The 24,581-nt window shown below is 42.4% G+C and overlaps 1 protein-coding gene and 1 pseudogene across 8 annotated transcripts in view; both read left to right on the top strand.

The window, feature by feature from the left end:
* Positions 1 to 24,581, top strand: part of TMEM150C (transmembrane protein 150C) — a 319,396-nt gene that overhangs the window by 261,933 nt on the left and 32,882 nt on the right. The window contains exon 1 of one of the 7 annotated variants that reach the window (XM_084883009.1): positions 5,355 to 5,372. The exons of 5 other annotated variants lie outside the window; for them this stretch is intronic. The gene's annotated coding sequence lies outside the window, so the exon portion shown is untranslated. Of the gene's footprint in view, positions 1 to 5,354; positions 5,373 to 22,911; positions 22,972 to 24,581 lie in introns of those variants that run through there. One more of the 7 variants, XM_084883007.1, reaches the window with a different exon arrangement.
* Positions 21,395 to 21,647, top strand: LOC311614573 (cytochrome c oxidase subunit NDUFA4-like; annotated as a pseudogene). The gene has a single exon. The product of its transcript is annotated as a cytochrome c oxidase subunit NDUFA4-like (transcript).

Raw genomic sequence — 24,581 nt, forward strand, 5'->3', positions numbered from 1 at the left:
AGGCTGCTTGGGGATACCAGGCCAGCAGGGGGGGAAATTGGGAGCAACTAGGTCAGTTGGGGGGGGGGGCATTTGGGGGCAACCAGGCTGTCTTGGGGGAATTGAGGGGTGACCAGGCCAGCAGAGGGGGTTAGTTTGGGGCAACCAGGCAGGCAGGCAGGCAGGTGAGCAGTTAGGAGCCAGCAGTACCGGATTGTGAGAGGGATGTCCAACTGCCAATTTAGGCCCCACCTCTGGGATCTCAAGGGTCTCAGATTGGAGAAGTTGCAGGTTGGGTTGAGGGGACCCCCCCTTTGTGCATGAATTTCATACACTGGGCCTCTAGTTGATATATAAAACTTGTAGCATTATGGAACAGACTGACAGAAGGAATTGGGGGAAGAGGTATAGGAAGAGATTAACAAAAAACGTATATGCATATATGCATAAACCATGGTCACAGACAATAGCATGGGGAAGGTCTGGGGTAGAGTAGGAGATAGGTAGAGCAGGGCTAAGAGGGAAAAAGGGGACATATGTAATACTTGGAACAATAAAGATAAATTTTAAAAAACTTTTAGTTTCAGTCATATATATTTGTATACTGGATTGTGATATAAAACATATTTTTTTATTATTGGTCACAGTAAAAAATAGTTGGAAAGCCACTCCACCCTAATACATACATGGAACTATCACAAAAACACTTTTGTTCCTTCCTTAGTTCTCATTCCCACAAAGGGGTGCAAAGAGCCACCCTCACTCATCAGGGTGTGACTTCCAAGAAAAAATGACCAGAGATTCAGTTTACCCTCTCCATACCTTATGGCTCCTTTTGTCTGTGATTAGCAGAAAATGAATATAACCAGTTTATTTTCTGAGGAAATATTTTTATAATAACACTATCCAATAGAACTTTCTATGGTGATGAAAATATTCTATTTCTGCCCTCTCCAACACAGTAGGCACTAGCTATCGAACACTTGAATGTACTACTGAGGAACTGAATTTTTAATTTAAATTTTTTAAAAATTTGAATAAATTTAAAACACGCTTTGTGGCGATTGGACAGCACAGTTTTATTTTATTTTTTCTTTATTGATTAAGGTATTACATATGTGTCCTTATCCCTCCATTACCTCCCCCACCCCCTTCACTTATGCCCTCACTCCCTGGTGTCTGTGTCCATTGGTTAGGCTTATATGCATGCATACAAGTCCTTCGTTTGATCTCTCCCCCTTACCCCCACCCTCCCCTACCTTCCCTCTGAAGGACAGCTCAGTTTAAAATTGAACAAAAAGTGTTGATTTTCTCCAATACAGTTAATTGTATGGTTTGGCTTTTGGAACTGTCTTAAAGAACAAGTTCCTTACTCAGGATTGTTCCAACAACCATTGAGCCTTGTGCATGGCCGGCTTTGGCAGACACTGGGGTATAGAGTGTTTGATGAGATGCTACCTTGGATGGTGCCACAAACGAGGAGAAAATGGCAAGGAGCCAAGGCACAAAGGTTCTTAACCCTGGCTGTGCAGTAGAATCACCTGAAGAGCTGTAAAAATCTAAGCTGCGCTCTAGCCCAATACAACCAGACATTTCTAAAAGCTCCCCAGGAGTTCTGTCATGCTCTGAAAGTTGGACAACATCTCTGGTGGGGAAGGCTGCCCAGGTACTTCACTGTTCCACCATGGCATCCAGCATGCCTACTGTAAGGTGGGCAGGGAATGGGCACATGAAACACAGTGGACCCCCCAATGTGCTTTAAACAGAAAGAGTCAAACTTACCTTTGGTGCTGGGTGCAAGGCTGTTTTCTCACCCAGTTGCCTTGGCAATAGGGGCTCCCTTGCTCAGTAGGGCCAAAGTGCAAATTTCTGAATAGCGCACTGAGCTTCAAAGAAGGGAAAATACAGGCTCTTATTGACCATCTCGCGCAACTGTCACGCTTACTGCTAAGTGATTTCCACTTACATATTCCACAAACGTTTTTGGAGTCCCCATTGTGTATTTCAGATATGCTGTTCTTGCTCAGTCTAGTGTGTGTGTCGGGGGGGGGGGGGGGGGTGAAGGCTGATATGTAAATAGTTATTCTGTTGACTTACGAACGTTCAAACCTGTAGATAATTTTGTGTTTATTTGAGCCAAACTGACTACCTATAGTGGGAAGCAAGATCTCAGATGTCCCGGAGAATAAGTTCTGCAGCTTCTTTTATGCATTTGAAATTAAGGAGGGTACATAAGGAAGATTACACGAGGGAGAGAAGCAAAGCAGGGACTGGGCTATAGGATAGTTAACAATACTATGTGCTTTCTTGGGGTTGCTTATTTCAATGGTGTATTAACCTAGATGCACAGAAACAATGGACAGGGCTTGCTTAAGGCAAAGATAAGCCTTTTCCTAAAAAGTATATGCTGGGAACATGGCTACTCAGCATGACCTGCCCAGTTAGGAATTGATCATCAGATCACCCTGTGAGGTTACTTTCCATAGAACCCTTTTTGTTCACCCACAATACAGTAGGGCAGTGTTTCCCAAACTTTTGACATATGTTTACCCCTTCTATAATTTTCATAACGCTGAGTACCCCTCGTACTCACGAGAACGTAGAATTAGGCACAGCTAAGCACGGTGCAGTGCATATCCCCACCAAACTCCGGTGCAACGTGTACCCCCACCAAACTCTTCCCGTACTCCTGGGGGTACGCGTACCACACTTTGGGAAACACTGCAGTAGGGTAAGCATAATAATAGAGGAATCATAGGGTGCCTTGAGAGTACCCACGAGGGGGCAGCTGTCCTGGATAGGGAGAGACTTCAGGAGTGGCTTCCCAGAAGTGGTGACACCCAAGCTGATCTTATAGGATCAGAAGGCGTAGTCACGTGAAGAGTAGATACAACCTGGGAGGAGGCCCTGGCTGACATTTTCTGACCAAGACCAACACCCAAACATGGCCCCCTCTTGGGGAAGATCCTATCTGCTATTTTACTGAACCTCAGGGATATCCTTATCCTAACTGACCCTTAGCATTTATGCATTCACTCATGATTCATTCCACAACTGTGCTTTACATGATCTAGATCACATGTGTCAAACACAAGGCCCGCGGGCCAAATCCAGCCCGCCAGGCCTTGCAATGTGGCCCGCACCGCGCTGTCATCACTGCACTCTGCTGTCAGTTTATGACATTGTCAGTTTATGACTGTTCAGTAAACCATTCGGCCCGTGATTTAGGCTGGATTTTAGATTTTGGCCCCTTCTCTGATTGAGTTCGACACCCCTAATCTAGATGCTGGTTCATAGAGCAATGAACAAGACAGATGGTGCTTCTGCCCTCAGGGAGGTTTATACTCTGATCTATATTCTAGATCAGAAACAAACAAGGAACTAGTATAGCATATGGCTAATGTGCTGTAGAGAAAAAAAAATCATGGTAAAGAATGTGGAGGTACCAGAGAAAGTGCTCTGAGAACTAGAGAAGTCTCCTTGTTGTCTGCTGCAAACTTAATAGTGATTCTTAGCTCTTTCCTGAGACTGGCCCTGGGCCTGCAGTCATTTTCTTTCTATTGTTCAAGCCTGGCCTTTCAACTGTGTCCATAACCCCACATCCTTCTACTCCTACAGCACCATGACTGTGCCAGCATAACCTCTCACATGTATCTTGCTACTCCCATATATAATAACTTGTATTTTCATTCCTTAACTTTTTCACTTCCAGTCCTCTGTTGATTTCCCCACATTCTTTTTCTCTTCACCCTGCGGAATCCATGGTTCAAATTCTCAGCCTTTTGGCTGATTCCTCTCTCAACCTTCTCTGTGGGTCACTGCAAGAAAGGCTTCTCATCCCCATCTTTGAGGCTAAATGTGGTAAACTGCCTGTCACCCTTTCTCATCACTACTCTTCATCCAGCTCCAAGTCACTTCGTCCATTTCTTGGGAACCGAAGAACTGGCTCCATGTCTTCTCATACCTCCCTTTCCTCTCCAACTCTTGTAGTAACCCTTGGTGATAGCACCATCCTAGGTGATCCCTCCATGAATCTGGTCTCAAAATCCACTGGACCTTTTTACTTAACGAGCTGTGCATCCTTCCAAGTCATTCATTCATCCCTACTCCCCCTGTACTAATCTCTGCTGCTGCGCTTGTGTCCTCATTATCTATGAGCTCCTGGGGATAGGGGCTGTGCATCCATCTTTGTGTTTGCAGTGCTTAGAGCAGAGCCTAGCATAACCATCTGGGCAGCGTGGGGAGCCACTGGTCATTCAGAGGGGCTGGGTCACTGGATGCCCAGAAATGAGGCTGGAAAAGCAGGTGGAAGATTTGCCCCACGCCTTTCTTTCCACTAGACCACTCCCCTGCCAGAATGATTGACACCTAACTGATCCCCTGCTGGAGCGATTCCCCCTAACTGCCCTCCCCTGCTGGCCTAGTCACCCCTAACTGCCCTACCTTGCCAGCCTGGTTGCCCCTAACTGTCCTCTCCTGCAGGCCTGGTCACCTCCAACTGCCCTCCTCTGCCAACCTGCCTCCCCCCAACTGCTCTTCCCTACAGGTCTGGTCCCTCCAACTGCCCTTCCCTGCAGTCCTGTTTCCCCTTAACTGCCCTCCCCTGCAGACCTGGGTCCCTCCCAACTGCCCCTCTTCCCCCCCATCAGCCTGATCACCCCCAACTGCCCTCCCCTACAGGTCTGGTCCCTCCAACTGCCCTTCCCTGCAGTACTGTTTCCCCTTAACTGCCCTCCCCTGCAGACCTGGGTTCCTCCCAACTTCCCCCCTTCCCCCCCCATCAGCCTGATCGCCCCCAACTGCCCCCCCTTGCTGGCCTACTTGCCCCCAACTGCCCCCCCCGCCAGCCTGATAGCCTCCAACTACCCCCCTGCCAACCTGATCACCTCCAACTGCCCTCCCCTGCTGCCCTGATCGCCCCTAACCACCTCTGCCTCAGCCCCACCTCCATGACTTTGTCCAGAAGGACATCCTGAAGTTCTCCCAGTCTAATTAGCTTATTACCCTTTTATTAGTATAGATATGTATCCATTATTTATATAACACATGAAAGGTCTTTCACAGTGCTAGGTCACATAAAGGTGATACTTATTTGATGAGGTCTTGCCATGTACTGGATATATTTTGAAATACTTTCAATTTTGGGTCATTCCCTATATTAACCAGTGGTAATTCCATTCTGTTGCACGCTTTCTAAAGCCCAGTCAGGGTGGCTTTCACCTGCCTCCTTTTTGTTTTTTGTTTTTGTTAGTACTCACCCAGGGATATTTTTCCATTGTTTTTTTTAGGGAGATTGGAAGAGAGAGGGGAAGACAGAGAGAAACATCGATGTGAGCGAAACACATCAACTGGTTGTCTCCTGCAACCAGGCCGGGGAGGAGCCTGCAACCAAGGTATGTGCCCTTGACCTGAGTCAATCTCAGGACCCTTTGGTCCACAGACTGACACTATCCACTGAGCCAAACTGGCTGGGGCTCACCTGCACCCTTTTAATGATACCCAGGATCACCTTGATGCAAAGTGTAAGTTCAAACAAGAGTTGACCTTGGGCTGCCCTGGCCTGGAACTGCTGCTTGCTCTCTTTCTCCCCCGTTTGCTCTGTTGAAATAACTTGGGTCAATTCCCAGGCTTTACAGATTTTTAAGCTTATGTTAAATAATAATGATTTCATATGTGGAAACACTGCAGTAGTTTCCACACTGGTTTCCCTGCCTCCTGCCTCTTGGCCTCTTGAGTGCACAGAGCTGTCTGCTCATCTCCTCAGCATTTTGCTTTTATAAGGTCTCCCTGACCCAGGAGCACTCCTGAAATAGTATCTTATTTATAGGACCAAATCCAGGCTACTGCTGTTGGCATTCAAGGCCGTGCATAATCAGAACCCATGCTTTTCTTCCACTCACCGGTCTTGTCTTCTTTCTTTCATTTTCATGGTTCCCACATTGAAATGCCCTCCCTGGCCCAATCTATTTATTGGCATTTGCCCACAGCTATAAGGACCGCCTTTTTTGTAAACCCTACCTCTTTGTGAACATTGATTGGCTTCTTCTGATACTTTTGCATGTGCTTCTATTTAGAGCTTTTTTAGGTGTCATTTTTTTAAATTAGTATGTTCTCGGATTGTTAACTTGGTCATATTAATGTTGTTTTAAGCTTACTTCTTAGGCATTCAGGAAAATTATACTGGTTTTATATGTATCACTGAAAAAGCAAATAACATTGTCTTCTTGGCAGCTGTCATTTCACCCCACTGCACATAAACAAAGCCCTGGAGACCATATGTGGTAAAACAAAATAATGCTGTAGAGCAAGACAGGGCTGCTATTGCTATTACGGGACTCGTGTTTATTTTTGACTTTTATAATACTAAGACTCCGACTGCTTCAGTATATCAACATTTCTTCACCACTAAACCATGGATCAACTATAGAACTGAGAGCCAGACCCTGAAATCATTGGAGTAGATCGTGGGAAATTAATAAACATTGTGGACAGGCTGGTTTTTACTTTATTTTTGTCTCCTTACTGATTTAGTTCAGATTTGGACGTGTCGCTTTACCTCCCTCTACTAATTTAGTACATCTTCTAAAACACTAAGATTTTATTAAATGTAAGATAGACTGAAATACAATTTTATTGCGAGAGCACAAACATATCACCCGTATGATGAGAGCCAACATCGTCTTCTTGTCCTTTCTCCTTCCTTCTTTTTCTTCTCTTTCACATCCAGGGGCATCCAGAATGTGGGAAGCATTGGGTTAGGAGCTGGGTGGACTTGTAGGTGATTAAAGCATTTCCTTCTCTCTCTGACCATCACACAAGATTGAATTAAAACAGGGTAAAGAGTTTACATAAGTAAACTGGGAAGATAAAGAAAAGGAAAGATAAACTTAGGAAAATATTATAACTTACAGTAAATCATAATACGTTTCTAGTATGTGTCAAGCTCCGTGCTAGGTAATAGTCACGTGACTGTATATTCACAACAAATATTTCAGGTAGATTTACTAATCTATTTGGCAAAAAATGAATTGGAATACATTGGGAAAGGGGCAGAGCTGGAGTTCATTGGTATAATTATTATACCAATCTGTCCTTATGCCAGTATAAAAATAAAGTTTAATCTATAATAATGAAAGTGTAATATGCTAATTAGACTGGACGTCCTTCCGGACCACGCTGGGACTGAGAGGGAAGCGCGGTCCCGGGTGCCAGAGGGAAGCCAGTGCTGGCAGCTGGGGAAGGAAGGCCTGCTACTCCTGCCTCCAGTATGTAAATAAGGGGTTTGATGGATACTTTTAAATAACCACAGAGCTTTGCAGGAGTTCGCTTGTCCCTAAGGGAAATTAGGGTAAAAAGTAATAAGGTACAAAAGAAAAAATGCACAAAGGAAAATATGCTTATTAAGAAAATAAATGCCCATCAGTTTTGAAGCCTCCCAAGTAATGAATGCTAATCTCTTATTAACTGCTAAAAGAACAGGTGGAGCCAATGAACAACTTATGTTGTGAAATTCCACATAAAACCAACTTTCTTCAGAATTATTAAGTAGATTGTAAAGAGGGACTTAGACACACATTTTTATATGTAGTTATGTGTTTCCAACAGTTATTCCAGATGAATGCTAGAAACACTGTCAAATCCTAAATTAATCCCCATAAGGTTTTTTTTTTTTTAATCTCTAAATTAATTTGGCAAGAGTGGCTTTCTTCACAATATTCTAATTAACCCTAATTCTAATTAACTTGAATATTGATTCAAGTTTTTGTGTCTCTCAGAGCTTTGTGGGTTGTTGTTGTTTTTCATGTACATTTCATATTACAGATCTAGATATTTTATGGGTTTTGTTGCTTCTGTAAATCTCATGTTTCCATTTTTCTGCATAATTAAAAACTGAATTTTCATTTTTTAATCCAACCCCTTATGTGAACATTCATTCATTTCAATGATATTTTAATCAATTCTCTGGTCTTATGGTGGCAGATAATAATTTTTTTCTGTATTTCTTATAGGTAGTCTCCTTATTTCTGGTTTTTTTGTCTTATTAAATTGGAAAAACTACCAGTACCATGTTAATCATGGTAATAGCATTTATTCATTCATCCTAATTTTGTTTAATAGGAAAGTTGTCTTTTCACACTAAAAAAATGATATTAACTTATGGTTTGTGGAGACACTCATTATACAATAGAATCCTTCCCTTCCTAGTTTGTCCAGATATTTTGTAAGGGATGAGCACTGAATTTTATGTAGTGTCTTTTCAGCATCCTCTTAGAATTCCTTTTAATTTTACTTATTAATGTGTTACATTACATTCCAACTAATACTTTTATATTTCCTGGGATAAACGCTCCTATGTCATTTTTCTTTAGTACACTGTGGACTTTATGTGCTATTTTCTACTTGAAGTTTTTTACTTGTGTTATTCATAAGGGCAATAAGTATCTGTGTTATATATAGTTGCATTTGGGATCACATTGTACATATATTCATGTTCCAAACTTTCTATTTTCTATACAGTAAACATTTTCCTATGGCATTAGCTTCAAAACACATTTTAATGGTTGCACAATACATTATGTATACACACTTTGCCTGTCTTCGCTCTCTCTCCTCCCACCTACTGGGTCCAGCCACTGCCTGGGTGCCTCTCATGGGGGCCCTGCCTGTTGAGAGTGCCTCCCTCTTAAAGGACCCAAGCATGTGATCAATCTCTTACTTTCATGTCTCTCAATGGTATTACTGTGTTTCCCCGAAAATAAGACATAGCGCATGGAAAGATAAGACATCCCCTGAAAATAAGACCTAGCGCAACTTTGGGAGAAAAAAATAATATAAGACACTGTCTTATTTTCGGGGAAACAGGGTATTACTTGTCTGCTGCACCAGGCTTATCTTTAAAAAAAAAAAAAAAAAAAAAAAGACTCGTTTTCAATAGCTATTATTCCTTACAGCACAGTTGGCGAGGAGGCAGGGATGATCTGAGTCAGGACGGAAAACCCCATGGAGATGCCCTAGGATTGCTCACCACTCAGCCAGGTCTGGGAGGCTCTGGCTGGTCGAGGGGCACGTGCGCTGCCCTGTTGCCCCTTCACGCACGCCCACACGCTCCATCCTAAAGTGAGGGTCCTGCCCCAACCCCAACCCAACACCCCAGATCCCGAAACAGAACCACTGGGCACAGTCCAAGCGCGGACTTCCTAAGCACCCGGAAAACAGGCTGGTGACTCCACACACCCCACCACCACCACCACCACCACCACCACCACCACCACCACCACCACCACCGCACAGCTCGATGCGTCTCTGAGTGACACTCTTGAAGGGCTGCCTCCCGCTCCGTGTCGGGCGACTCCTCCTCAGAGCCCATGGCGGGTTGGCTCCCCTGGCTGGCTGCATCCCTTGCTGCTGACCCGCTCCTGGCCCCCACCCCATGGATAGCAAGGATCCTGTTCCCCCAGACTGGCTCAGTGTAAAAAAAAGGGGGTGGGAGGTGGAGGGTGAAGAGGGAAGTAGCATTTTTAAAAATATTTTATTGATTTTTTACAGAAAGGGAGAGGGATAGAGTGTTAGAAACATCACCCAGCTGCCTCCTGCACATACTGGGGATGTGCCCACAACCAAGGTAATGCCCTTGACTGGAATCGAACCTGGGACCCTTCAGTCCTCAGGCAGAGGCTCCATCCACTGAGCCAAACCAGTTAGGGCAGGAAGGAGCATTTTGATCCTGCTCCCTAATATGCCCGCAGCGGTTTCTTAGCCCATCTGAGGTTAGAAACCTCCGAATCCACTTGACTGGACACTTTTTAGCGCTGCTACCTATTGACATGCTAAGAGTCTCCTTAGCATGAACAAAACAAAGAATTTAAAAGACAGAGTTGAGGCCACAATTGCTCTCCTACTTGCAGATCCTAGTCTCTCTAAGGTTGACTGGGACACCCTAGCGAGGCATACACACACACACACACACACACAGCAGGGGTCACTGGGCCACCTGGAACCTGTCAGGTAGACAGCCAAAGTCAGAGGGGAAATTTAGCTGCCTAAAGGTACAGAGCACTCTGATTGTGTTTAACAAAACGGGGTGGGCTGATTATCCTGTGGTTGGTGGGTGTTGTCCCAGAGAGAGGCTACAGCCTTTTCCAAACCTTCCTCTTATCAACCAGAGACAGAAACTAAAGTGCCCGCTTTCAGGTGGCCAAAAGCCTAAAACAGAAAAAATGAAAGAAAAGGGGGGGAAAACAGCAGGGAAAGGAGGCACTGCCACTTGGGCAGCTACTAGCCCGAAGTCCTCTTCTAGGACCTGGGAGTGAGAGAGTGTCTCTCGTTCATGTCTCTCTGTGTATTAGTCCTTGTTCTCACCAGACAGACTATTCAAAACAAATTATTATTATTATTTTTAATATATTTTATTGATTTTTAACAGAGAGAAAGGGAGAGAGATAGAGAGCTAGAAACGTCAATGAGAGAGAAACATCGACCAGCTGCCTCTTGCTCACCCCCTGCAGGGGATGTGCCCCCAACCAAGGTACATGCCCTTGACCAGAATCGAACCTGGGACCTTTCAGTCCGCAGGCCGACGCTCTACCACTGAGCCAAACCAGCTTTGGCCAAAACAGATTATTTTTAAGTAACAGAATTATTCCTTTATAACACATGTGCCTGTGGCCTCCCCAACCAAACTGCTTCGATCACATATCTTTCCAAACCAACCCTCCAAACTGGGTGAAGAGAGAGGCCGTGGTTTTCTGGTGATGCATACGGACACAAAACCGATTTTACCTCTGTCACTGACCGTGGGATTTTTGTCCTGGGACTGTTCCGTTCTGGTGATCAGCTTGTTGGTCTTTTCCAAGGACCACATTATTTTTGTTACTGAAGTTTAGGATGTGTCTTATGCATATACTTTAAGTTTACGATATTCTCTGATCTATGTCAGGGCAGCCACCATCTTAGCTCTGATTCCAGATGAACTTGGAGTCTTACTGAAGTTTTATGAAACCTACATAAAGCTGTGGTTACCAACCTTTAGTGTGTATTTATTACAGTCACTTGGGGAGTGTGTTAAGAAGGCAATTTTCTTGAAAACCTACCCTCCCCCCGCGTGTGCTGCTGTGAAGTTGGGGCTCACCCGGGAATCTGCATTTTAATCAGCATCCGAGGGATGTTAAGGCAGTCATCCCTAGACCCCACTGAGAGATTCACGCTGTGGGTAATTTGCACGGAACGACAGCTTATTACTGTCTCTCCATTCACTTGGGTCTTCTTTTTATCTCCTAGCAGAGTTTCCCCTCCAGATGTTACATCTTGCACATTGTGAATGCGTTTTATTTCTATTATATCGTAATTGTTATTGCTCGTACATGGGAAAGCTATTGATTTTCAGATGTTTGTTTTGTATCCAGCCTCTTGCTGAGTTCCCCTGTTAAATCTAATAGTTTTTCAGTTAAACCCTTCCCCAGGGTGAGGTGGGAGGGAGCCTGATAAGCCAGCCCAGCCAAGGGAACACTGGATTTTTGCCTCCTCCTTTACATTCCACCTCGTACACTTTTATTTATTTTTTATTTTTTAAAAATATATTTTATTGATTTTGTACAGAGAGGAAGGGAGAGAGATAGAGAAACATCGATGAGAGAAAGTCATCGACCAGCTGCCCCTTGCACACCCCCTACCTGGGATATGCCCACAACCAAGGTACATGCCCCTGACCGGAATCGAACCCGGGACCCTTCAGTCCCCAAGCCGACGCTCTATCCATTGAGCCAAACCGGTTTCAGCACACCTCATACACTTTTATATGCAGTGTATGTGTTGCTGCATTGTTCAAGACATTGCTAAATAAACACTCCTAGGATCCACCTTTCATTTGTTCCTGTTTTTAAAGGGAATGCCTTTATTAAGCTTTCATTGGTAAAGAATGGTTGAGGCTATTGATTTTACATAAACCCTTTAAAAATTATGTTAAAAAATAGTTTTCTATTCCTACCCTTTTTAAAAAAATATATTTTACTGATTATTGAAGAGAGAGGGATAGAAAGTTAGAAACATCAATGAGAGAGAATCATTGATCAGCTGCCTTTTGCACACCCCCTACTGGGGATGTGCCCGCAACCAAAGTACATGCCCTTTATTGAAATCGAACCCGGGACCTTTTAGTCCGCAGGCTGACACTCTATCCACTGAGCCAAACCAGTTTCGGCTCTATTCCTACTCTTAAAGCTGCTTTGAAAAAATAAATAAATAAGGAACGGATATGGGACCTGTATGGGGGGAAATTCGTTTCCCTTCTCCCCTCCTATGTTCTCCACTGGGGCCCTGTAAGCTGGACTGACAGGAGACAGATGAACGAGAGAAAACTAACAAGTTTATTAGCATGTGCGTTCCACTTACACATGCGAGCATCCAGAGATGAGTAACTCAAAGAGGTGGTTAGAATTTGGGGTCTAATCCAATGTTGTATGTCAATGATACCTCAATTTTAAAAAGAAAGAATTTGGAGTCTATATGCCTACCTTCCTAGGGGGAGGGAAGAAGCAGATGACTTCTGGGAAAGATGGATGGGCCCTTGGAAAATAGAGAGGAGGCAGTGTGTGTGGCCATGTCTGCCTGGGTGGATGCTGCCTCTCCTCCTCTGAGAGGAGTTTGATTAGATTTGCTCTGAGGAGGGGATTTATGACATTTGAGTTTTTTGGGGGAAGCTCTTCTTTTAGGCAGATAAGGGATTTCAGAACTCCAGTGCCTTCACCTCAAAACCATTCTTATGTCAAAGAGGCATATTTGAGGGTCATATCCTTATCCACTTCAAATCTTACTCAGTGGCTTTGCAGTGTCTATTGAAGTGATAATACTTTCCTATTTTAAAATAAAAAAGTGTATATTGATAAAATTCCAAACTCATCCTTGCCTTTCTGAAATAACTTATATGTACTTGGTTATGGATTTTTTTTTTCATGTATTATGTTTTATTCCTTATGATAGCAATCCCTCTTCAACTGTGAGAGGTTTACTTCTAAAAAGTTGCTTTTACCTGCCAAAACTAACAAGTGTCAAGACCAAGGTTTTTTGGTGTTTTGTTTGTTTTTTAAGATGTCAATTGACTTTGAGAGAGAAAGAAAGGGGACGGGAGAAACATTGATGTGGGAGTATATCATGCATCAGCTGCCTCCTGCACACACCCCTATGGGGGATTGTGCCCACAACCTGGAAATCAAACCAGCAACCTCCTGGTTTCTGGGTTGATGCTCAGACACTGAATCACACCAGCAGGGCCTCATTGTAGTTTTGATTTGCAATTCCCTGATAGCTAGTTAGTTACATTGAACATCTTTTCATATATCTGTTGGCCATTTGTATGTCTTCTTGGGAGAGGTGTCTGTTCAGGTCCTCTGCCCGTTTTTTAATTGGATAGCTTGTTTGGTGTCGAGTTGTATGAGTTCATTATATATTTTGGATATTAACCCCTTGTCAGAGCTGTTGTTTGTGAATATCCTCTCCTATTTGGTTGGTTGCCTTTTGTTTTGTTAGCAGTTTCATTTACTGTGCAGAGCTTTTTAGCTTGCTATAGCCCCATTCATTTATTTTTGCCTTTACTTCCCTTGCCTTTGGGATCAAATTCATAAAATGTTCTCTAAGACCAAAGTCCAAAAGTTTAGTACCTATGTTTTTTTCTTTGTAATTTATTTTGTCAGATCTTATATTTAGGTCTTTGATCCAATTTGAATTAATTTTCTTTAAATATATATTATTGATTTTTTACAGAGAGGAAGGGAGAGGGATAGAGAGTTAGAAACATTGATGAGAGAGAAACATCGATCAGCTGCCTCCTGCACTCCCCCCACAGGGGATGAGCCCACAACCAATGTACACGCCCCTGACCGGAATCGAACCTGGGACGTTTCAGTCCGCAGAACGACGCTCCATCCAAACCGGTTTCGGCTGAATTAATTATACGTGGGGACAAACTGTAGTCTAGTTTCATTCATTTGCATGTGGCTTTCCAATTTTCTCAGTACCATTTATTGAAGAGGCTTTCTTTTCTCCATTGTATATTTTAGCTTCTTTGTCAAAAATTATTTGCCCTTGTTTCCATCCCCTGCGCCATCAAGGGGTGTGCAGGAGGCAACCAATGGATGTGTCTCTCACATTGATTTTTCTCTTTCCCTTTCTCTCACCCCCCAACCTTCCACTCTCTACAAAGCTATGAGGGAAAATATCCTCAGGTGAAGATTAACAACAACAACAACAAATATATATTTGCCCGTATATATGTGATTTTATTTCTGGGCTCTCAATTATATTCCATTGGTCTGTGTGTCTGCTTTTCTGTCAGTACCATGCTGTTTTGATTATTATAGCTCTATAGTATAATTTGAAGTCAGATAGTGTGATACCTCTGGCTTTGTTCTTTTTTCTCAGGATTGCTTTGGCTTTTCAGTGTCTTTTGTGGTTCCATAAAAACCCAAATGACATTGGGATTTTGAAGGGATTGCATTAAATCTATGTATTGCTTTTCAAATGTATTACCATTCAATTGCATATGTACAATAATTTAATTTAAAAAATGAGAAAAAAAACAAAAAACAACAACATTCAATTGCTTGTAATATTATGATTTTTTTTTAAATTTCTATTTTCTAGAACTTTCTTTTGGATTATTTTTTAATTCCTATGATTTAAATATCAAAGTTATAAAAGTTATTTATTGAAATTTATATCTCGTTTTTTCTCATCTGCCAAATTCTTACTTCTCCCAACAAGTATCTACTATTTGTTTCAGTTAGATGTGTGTGTGTGTGCATATAAATATATATATATATATATATATAGTCATATACCAGTATATTGCTTTATGTGTGTATCTCTCTAAATGTACACATACATAAGTATATACATACACCAATTAGTGTAAATACATATTATAGATATTTTCTAACAGTATTTTTGCATATTTTTATTTTTAAAATATTTGAATGGAAAATTTTCTGTAGTAGAAGTGGTTTGAAAACCAGCTCTTAAATTTCTTTATGTTAATTTCTTTTTAAAAATTCATTGATTGTTACTTTTAACTTGCTTATTTCTTCCCTCTTCGTTTCTTTACATTTTGTCTTTTTTCCCCTTAAATTCATGAATAGAATGCTGGTTTTTCTTCCTTCCTTTCTTTATTATAATGAAAAAATTTAAGATTACCAATTTATAGCTTAGGCTACACTTTCCTACATATTTGACAAATCCAGAAAGATTACATCAATGTGCACTATGACTTGCACTGAATTATGTCATTTTTAGTAAATATTTTGCTGACTTGATAAACAAACATAGTTGTTGCTTTATTCATATTCTTTTAAAGATACTCCACTGGCTTCTTATCATCAGCTGGTACAAATTTATGCTCAATTTGTTGTCATTTCTAACCAAAAAGGTCTTTCGTTCATCCTCACTCTTCTTCGAACTATTGCTCCATCTGTCTGTTTACAGCCAAAGCTCTTGAAATAGTACCTCCCATTCCTTCTCAACCCAAGTGAACTCTTGGTTCTGACCCAGGACTTTATGAAAACCAGTGTTCATACCAGCATAGATAATGACCTCTGAATTGCCAGATGCAATGATCTCATGTCATTTCTGGTCTTTGTTGAGTTCTCAGAGCACTTGATGTTGTTGACATCTCTTTCGTTTTGAAACTTTTCCTTTTCTTGGCTTTCATGACAATATTCTTTCCTCTTATTACTCAGCCTCCATGACCACTTTTTCAACCTCCCTCTCTCCCATGCCCCCTAAATATCAGTAGTCTCTTGGCTTCATCCTTTCTCGTCTCTCATCTATCTCTATCTCTATCTCTTTGCCCTTGCTTCCTTTCACAGAAGAAATAGAGATGATCAGGAATGAACTGCCTGAGACTTACACTCTCCTGACTTTGCTTCTTCCCTCCTGGCTCAGTTCTGGTCTGTCCCCATGCATTCCAGTTCACGCTTGTGAGTTCTACTGTGTGGGTGTGGATCCAGTTTTCCCTTGGTCGCCCTTTTGCTCTATCATTCCCTTCCCACATGTTTGTCCACCAGAGTTCAAGCTCCAGCATAAAAGTGAGACAACACCTTTGCACAGATACTTCAACAGTCTACAACTACATAAGTTCAAATCCCTTAACCGTTCATACATGCATATATCTATATACCTATACCACTTGTGGTTCCACTTCTCTCTTTGAACCCTGAGTGATAGATATGAATAGGTGAAAGCTTGAATCCAATGAAAACACTGCTTTGGGATGGTAAGATCTCATTCTGATGATTTATTCATACCTAGAAACCAGGTTTGAGGAAGAAAAATAACGGGTAAGTAGGGAGTGAAATGGGTCATGGGGGCAGAAAAATAAAAGTAATTTGTGATAATGTAACATATGTCTACTTCATGCCAGGCACTGGAAATACAAAGATCAATAATAAGCCTAGGCCTTCTACTCTATGGGGGAGGAAGGACTCTAAAGAGCAACTATAATAGAATAAGTGCTATATAATTGGCATGAATAAAGTACTATGGGAAAACAGAGGAGGAAGTCATTAATTTTGTCTGAGGGGATTGGAGAGGGCTCTGCAGATGAGGTAACATTGACGCTGGGCCACGAAGGAGGAATAGGAAATTCACTCGTGCAGGCATTCTCAAACTTTGGCAGGCTCTCACCCGGAGAGCTCATTAAACACAGATTGCTGGGCCCTATCTCTGTGTTTCTGATTCAGTAGGCCTGAGAATTTGTATTCCTAATAAGTGATGCTGAAGCTACTGGCCTGGGGACCACTCTCTGAGAACCACAGCTCTAGTGAAGAAAAGAGAGGCTGGAGATGGTCAATGCCCTAGACCACATGTGTCAAATACAAGGCCCACGGGCCAAATCCAGCCCGCCAGGCCTTGCAATGTGGCTCACACCACGCTGTCATCACTGCACTCCGCTGTCAGTTTATGACATTGTCAGTTTATGACTGTTCAGTAAACCATTCGGCCCGCGATTTAGGCTGGATTTTAGATTTTGGCCCCTTCTCTGATTGAGTTCGACACCCCTACCCTAGACACAGCTGGGCCCAAGTGAGAGAGGCATAAAAAATCATTTACAACTGATTTCCCCCTTCCCACAACCCTCCCTCTTGTTCTCCTTTCTCTCTATTTCTACTTCCTTTGCCCTCTTTGCTCACCATCTTGAACGAATCAAGTTTTATGGTGGTGTTGGCTGGCAATGGAATTGGTTTCAGAAAGACGGATAAGAATTCTGTAGGGGATGCCCAGCCGGTATAGCTCAGTGGCTGACCATTGAGCCAGGAACTAAGAGGCTACCGGTTCAATTCCCAGTCAGGGCACATGCCTGGGTTGTGGGGAGTGTGCAGGAGACAGCTAATGTTTCTTATTGATGTTTATATCTATCCCTCTCCCTTCTTCTCTCTCTTAAAAAAATCAATAAAATATACAATATTTTTTTTAAAAAACAATTCTGTGTGGGAGACTAGGACATCCAGGTGAGACAAAATGATGATTCTCAATAGAAGACCCCCTTCATCAGAATAATTATGTCGAGTATATTGTCTGTAGTGATTTTAGAATGATTATTTGTAATAATTGGGAGCAAAGCCATCTATATTTAATTAATTAGAACATCATCCATCCATTATAATTAGTTGGGGTTTTGTTTTTTTTTATAAGTAATGAGTGTAATAAAGAATAATAAGAGTTTAGTAGAGTGTAGTGGGCAGGAGCTTGGGCTCAACTACTTACTAGCTGTGTGACCCTGAGCAAGATATTAAACTTCTGTAAGCCTTTGTATCTCGTTTATAAATTGGCAATAATAGTCTTTATCTCATGGAATTGTTGTAAGGACTTAATAAGAGAATTCATGTAAAGTACTTGGCAGACTATTAGGTACATAGTATATTAACTGCTGCCAATAGCTCATCATCGTTATTGTTGTCACTGGTATTGTTGTTTCCCTAGGAAATGCTCTCCAGACAGATTGATTTCTAAGGCTCAATAATCCCTTGCCCTCCAAATAAGTAGCAGGCCAATTTGTCATATAGGATCCAGCTTTGATTGCCGGGAGAACTTTGCTCTGCTCATTTTTATGCTTTCTTTGGATTAAAACGTAGTTGCCCATGTCTTCTCAGCCCCAACTCCAAGTGCATTCCTGCACTTTCCTGTAAAAGCCTACCCGATGGACACAGACAACAATGGGGTGAGGGCATGAGTGGGGGGGGGACTTTGAGGAGGGGGTAATGGGGGTATAAGGACACATATGTAATACCTTAATCAATAAAGAAATTTTTTTTAAGTTCTTTCGTTTGTCTAAGAAATGGGCTCTGCAGCTTTTTTCCACTGCCTGCTCTACCGGACCCTCAGCAAAGATGGTTTTAAAGCTCAGGTGCCATGGCTGGAGCCCCAGCTACCTGACCCACTCAGGTCCTAGCAGGAAGGAATGGGATGAGGTTAACGTGGACGTATGGCTTTCTTGTAGCAGAGTTTAGGGGCTTCTTTTATGGGGCCATGAAAAGACAGATTGATGTCCACCCACAGCAGTTTTATAACCATAATCAGAAGCTGTTAAGCATTTTACTGCCCGAGAAAAAGTACTGGATGAGTATCTCTTTATGTTTGTTAAACAATTAAGAACCAGGAATAGAATGTTATCCTCTCATTAAAGGGCCCTTCTAATCTCTTTCTTTATCCTGTTTATCATTGGGTTTTCATGAATCTGTCTCCTGTAAATCTTCAGTCTCATTTTCTCTCTCCATCTTTAATGGAGTTTTCTGGTTTGTAGCCACTTTAACTGAAGAAAAATAACTGACGTAAAATTTGGAAATAATACAGTCTCTTCTGGTTTTATGACCCAATTTCAGTATTGATTGGATCCCCAGAATGTATTTTCATTGACATACCCCTCTTTTAAAACAAAATCCATGTGTCCTATCAATGCAATCATTTTTTTCTACATTACCAAACCCAAACTGACATTACTCCAGATGCAAAAATTTCCTCATCCAAATAAATGGAAGGGTTTCTATTCACTGATAGGTGCGTACTGCGAGCCCCACCTCAACTGTTTTTAAGAATGAAATGTATCAAGAATTCTTTCTGCTTTCATCTCGCACCTCCATAATATTTCTTGAGTTCATCTGTTTTAGGATGTCCCTATTCTTTGGTTCAGGATACAAGTGTCTCCGGGGACATTGCCTGGCTTCCTTTCCCCCTCTCCTCCCCCTCCCCTCACGCCAATACCCCTGCCACACTGAAATCCTCTCCACTGGTAAGTAGGTTCACCATCCAATCATGTTTCCATGGCTTTGTTCAGGCTGTCCCTCTGCCCAGAGTGCCCTTTTGCCTTTATCTGGCTTTAGGACCTTTAAGACCATGTTAAATGTCACCTCCTCTAGAAATCTCTGCTCAGCTTCCCTGGGTGGGGTTATGCATGCCTTGCTTCGGCCTGGAGAGAGCTTGTTTGTATTGTGAAGGTTATTACATTGGCATTGGTAATTATTTCATTGTGTCAGTCTCCTCCTCAGACACCTAAGGCCAGAATCCTTGTCTCTTTATAACTGTACCCTCCCCACTACCCAGTACAGTACCTGACCAGGGAAGGCACTTGGTCCATACTTGTTGAGTGAATATAAGTACAGTTTTTTAGTGGGTATATAAATAAGGAAAAACATAATAATGAAGACAATTACTTGGATATTTTTCTGGAACACTAGAGAAAGCTGTAAGTAACTTGTGTGCAATTTAAAAGAAATGGGCTATTCATTCACAGCAAAAGGGTGGAATGCAGAGCTCCCTGGACACACTTCTCTTTTTTAGAAATGTACTGTGTGTACCTAAATGAATGTCTTTGGAGGAGGGAAAAAATAGATTTTAGTTTTTCTCTCTCTCTGTGTGTGTGTGTTTGTGTGTTTAAATCAAAGGAGAAAATGGTACTTCTGAGATAACTTTATCTTCTGCAACCTAATTTTGAATTATGGTTATGTTTTAGCTGTGTTTTGATAAAGTAGGTAACCCACTCTTTCTTTTCATTCTTTGAACATTATGTATTTTTCTCAGGGTCATACAATTGTCTATCTGATGCCTCTCAGAACAGTACACATTTTCATTTCACTTATTAAGGTGCCAAACTTTTTTTGTGTGTGTGTGTGCCTCAAAGAAACCTAGAAGCATCTCTTTATCTTTGTAAATCTGTCATTGGACTCGTCAGGAAATAAAATCGAGGATACTACTGACCCGTAGCTGATTTCCGGAATGTGTTCTGTGATGTTCACTGGAGCTTACTCCCATTGCGTCAGCCAGTTCAAGGATCCCTAACATTGTGATCTCTCTGCATTGTTTGGCCTTGGTCAGTTGTGGGTTTTGGTGAGATAGCAAGAACAGGCCACACCAGGCTAGCTCACAGGTCCCAGTCAGAGAACTCCTCTGGAAGAGAAGTGTGTTCAGAACATGGATGGGGATGGCAGTGTCCGGAAGAGGTAATCCAGGAACAGAGTCAATGCATTGTTGGTCCCTGCAGCCTTTGGAGAGCCACCTGTGGGCACAGTGGGGGCCGGCACACTGGGCTGTGTAGGAGTCCAGTTACGTGCCTGTCTCTGCTGAGACTTGTGACACGTGCCAGCCCTCTTAGCAGCAGACCTGGACGCTGTTCAGCTGCATTACATGATGCTACTGCTTAACTAGAGCCACCTTTACTGATTTTCCTAATTTTGTTCCCAATTGTGCAGGCACATCCTTATTTATATCCTGTAGCCTTCTGAGTGCTTACAGTGAACACCTAGTGACATCGTCTGTGGGGATGAGGGATGGAGGGAGATAGAGAAGATGGACAGATAGTAACATCATCTGTGGGGGTGAGGGATGGAGGAAGACAGAGAAGATGGACAGATAGTAGGTCTGTTCCCGGTGGGAGTTTGTAGGGAACTGTAGGAAATGAGGTCACCTTTCACCAACTGTGTGGAAGGCTGTGAACTACATTTATGGGTCCCCGATTTCGGTGGCTTTCACTTCGGCATTGTGATGGTTCTGAGTGTTGGGGGGAGTTCGGGTTCTGAGGTGGTGATTAATTCTTCTAGACATGGGGAGGATACAGTGACATACGATCTTCTCCAGCACAAAGCAACCTCTGGCCTGGAATATTTCCTGTGTTTCATTTGTCCTTCCAAAGAAGTCATCAGCATAATGTCTAAGAGACTGGAGGGTCTTTGTACCAAATTCTACCCAGGTTCCTCACTGAATCCCTAAGCAGTCACCATTAAGCTAGAATAAATCTGCAGTCTTTTTCGGGACCACAAACGGGATGGGCATCAGTGACAGGAAGACAGCCGTTTATGCTCGCTGCACAGACTGCCTGCTTCCGGGCCTTGCAGTTTTGTTTTTCTCTGCCTCCAGCCCGGAGCCCTCTGCCACAACCATGCTCCGCCAGATCCTCGGTCAGGCCAGGAGGCATCCACGCTCCATCCCCTCTTTGTATTTCTCGGAGCCCAAGGTTCTGGGGCAGCGCTGTATACTGATATCTTGTACCTGACCTTATTCAATCCAGATGTTTGCTGGGACAGAAAAACTAACCCAGAACCTTGGAACAAATTGGTTCCCAATGATCAATCCGACTTCCACTCAGTGAATGTAGTTTACAGCCAACTGAAAAAGAAGGTCCAGATTTTTAAATGAAATGTTTACTGTAAAGCTGTGTCGGCTCTGGCTGGTGTGGCTCAGTTGGGTGTCAGAAGATTGCTGGTTTGATTCCCGGCAAGGGGTGTGCAGGAGGCAGCCACGGATGCTTCACTTTTGCATCGATGTTTTCCTCCCTCTCTCTCTAAATATCAATAAAAATATTTAAGAAAGAAATAAAATAAAGCTCCTTAGAATGAATGTCTTCCAAAAGCTGTCTGCCAAATTTTCCACTTACTCAGAAAATATTTCCCCTCCCAGTGTATAAAATCATGTTGGTGTGTTGTGTTGGGATTTACACTGATTAGTGTATGTCTGAAACTATAAAAACAATGAATGATAATAGGCATGCAGTTATTCAGCACATGCCATATGCCAGTGGTTCTCAACCTTTCTAATGCCGCGACCCTTTAATACAGTTCCTCATGTTGCGGTGACCCCCCTTCATAACTGTAATTTTGCTACTGTTAATGAATCGTAATGTAAATATCTGTGTTTTCTGACCCACAGGTTAAGAATCGCTAGCAGGGTCACCTAAGACCATCGGAAAACACAGATATTTACATTATGATTCATAACAGTATCAAAATTACAGTTATGAAGTAGCGACAAAAATAATTTTATGGTTAGGGGTCACCACAACACGAAGAACTGTATTAAAGGGTCACGACATTAGAAAGGCTGAGAACCACTGCCATATGTTTATCAAAGAGCCTTTTGTGTTAACTCACTTAATCATCATGGAAGCCTTATGAAGTACATACTGTGATCATCTCTGGGTTATAGATGAGAAAACTAAGACTTGGAGAGTTTAGCAACTAAGTGGCAGAGCCTGGATTTGAAACCAGAGACTCTGGATTCAGGACTTGTGCTCGTGAATCCACGATAACAGAGTAAAAAATATTACTGTTTTGGCCATCACCTCTGCTATAACACATCCACTGAGCAGCTGCCAGTTTGTTGGATGAAGAGATCTAAGTTCAGTGTGTGGTGTGTGATGTGCATTAGCCTAGTATTTCATAGCCACATAGGACTCTACCTGAATTTCCTTCTCAGATCCCCATCTTTTGAACTTAGTAGATTTATCTGTCAGTTGGGGATTTCTTGTTTGCTCTAGTTGGTTTCAGGTTTGGTTGTTTCTCTTCATGGAACCAGGCTTGAGGTGTTGATGTCAGAGTCTAGCAAGAGACAGCCAGCATCGTGATGAGTCACTGTTTGTTTTGGCACTTAATGCTGGGACTGTGGGCCAAAAAGGGACGCTGGGGGTGTGATTTCAGAGCTGAGGACAAGGGACTTCCAGGCACAAGGGTTTCATTTTCGGTGAGCTCCTGCTCTGACTGCTTTATAGGTTTTTTTTATGTACTTGTTTCTTACCTTAGGGATAGGAAATCACATGAAATAATTGCATATACCAAAGGGTCTAGAAAAGATTCTTTTCTTTAGAACTGCTGAATCAGGCATGTTGGGAATAATGATGTCGTTGTCATCTATAAAATAAAATCAGTCCACTACCCAGCTTTTATATTCCTCCCAGGATGGTGTGAGTTGTGTGTGTGTGTGTGTGTGTGTGTGTGTGTGTGTTTGGGGGGAGGGGAGATTGCTATGAGTATCCTTAGGGAAAAGCTATGTGTTTATAGTTATAAAACCTTTGTAAAAATTATATGTAGAAATTTTATATGTCAAAGATTGGTTCCTGCTAAGTGAGGAAACCATTTCCTGGCCTTAATACTTCCATGTACTTGGAGAAACCTCCTCATCACTTGGCACTTTTGGATATCATCTGATTCTGTAAATTATTGTCACCTATAAATTCAGAGAACAGACTGGTGGTTGCCAGATGGGAGAGGGTTTGGCGCCTGGGTGGAAAAGGTGAAGGGATTAAGAAGTACAAGTTGGTATTTACAAAATAGTAAAGGGCAGCATAGGGAATGTAGTCCGGAGTATTGTAGTAACTGCGTATGGTGCCAGGTGTTTCTAGACTTCTGGGGGTAGGAGGTGGGGATCACTTCATAAATTATGTAACTGTCTAACCACTACCCTGTACACCTGAAACTGTCATAAAATACTATTAAATGTCAACTGTAATTGAAATTTTTAGAAAATCCTTTTACCTCTCAAGTAGCTCATGAACAGAGCAACTTTGTCGTTTTTATAGGGACTAATGTGAAGTGTCAGATCAGATGTTTGGGCTGTAGCTAACAGAGTATCTGAATCTATTATCTAGAGTAAACATTTAAGCAACTATGTGGCTTAAAGATGCAGTTTATTTTCTCCCTCATGGAGCATCCAGGTGGGGGACCCATGTTAGTGGAGGGGGAGGGGTTCCTGACAGCCAGCCCGTGCTCAGTACAGCCTCTTTCTTCTGGTCACTGACGTTTCAGCCCATGGAACTTTGTGTTTGAGAGGTGTGTGTACCAGGCCAGGAAGTGGCACATGTCTCTTCGGCTCACATTCCACTGGCAGGAACTTATGGTTACTTCACAGTGCAGAGGAGGCTGGGCAACCAAATCTCTAACTATTATACCGTATTTTCCGGCGTATAAGACGACCCCCTAATTTTACAGTTAAAACATAGGTTTAGGCCTATATTCGCTGTATAAGACTACCCCCCACTTCCGAGGCAACACCAGTTCTTTTTTTAATAGACCGCCTCTCTGACTCTGGCCAATCTGAGCAGGCTTTTTATGCATGCAAATTATACATGTTCTGTATCCGAAGCTACACTGTGTTCTAGTAAAAAGTCTGCTCAGATTGGCCAGAGTCAGAGAGGCGGTCTATTAAAAAAAGAACTGGTGTTGCCTCGGAAGTGGGGGGTAGTCTTATACAGCGAATATAGGCCTAAATCTATGTTTTAACTGTAAAATTAGGGGGTCGTCTTATACGCCGGAAAATACGGTACTTCTTTCTTTTTAAAAATATTTTTTAATTGA

This window comes from Pipistrellus hanaki, assembly GCF_964339955.1.
Source record: "Pipistrellus hanaki genome assembly, chromosome: 1".
NCBI lineage: Eukaryota > Metazoa > Chordata > Mammalia > Chiroptera > Vespertilionidae > Pipistrellus > Pipistrellus hanaki.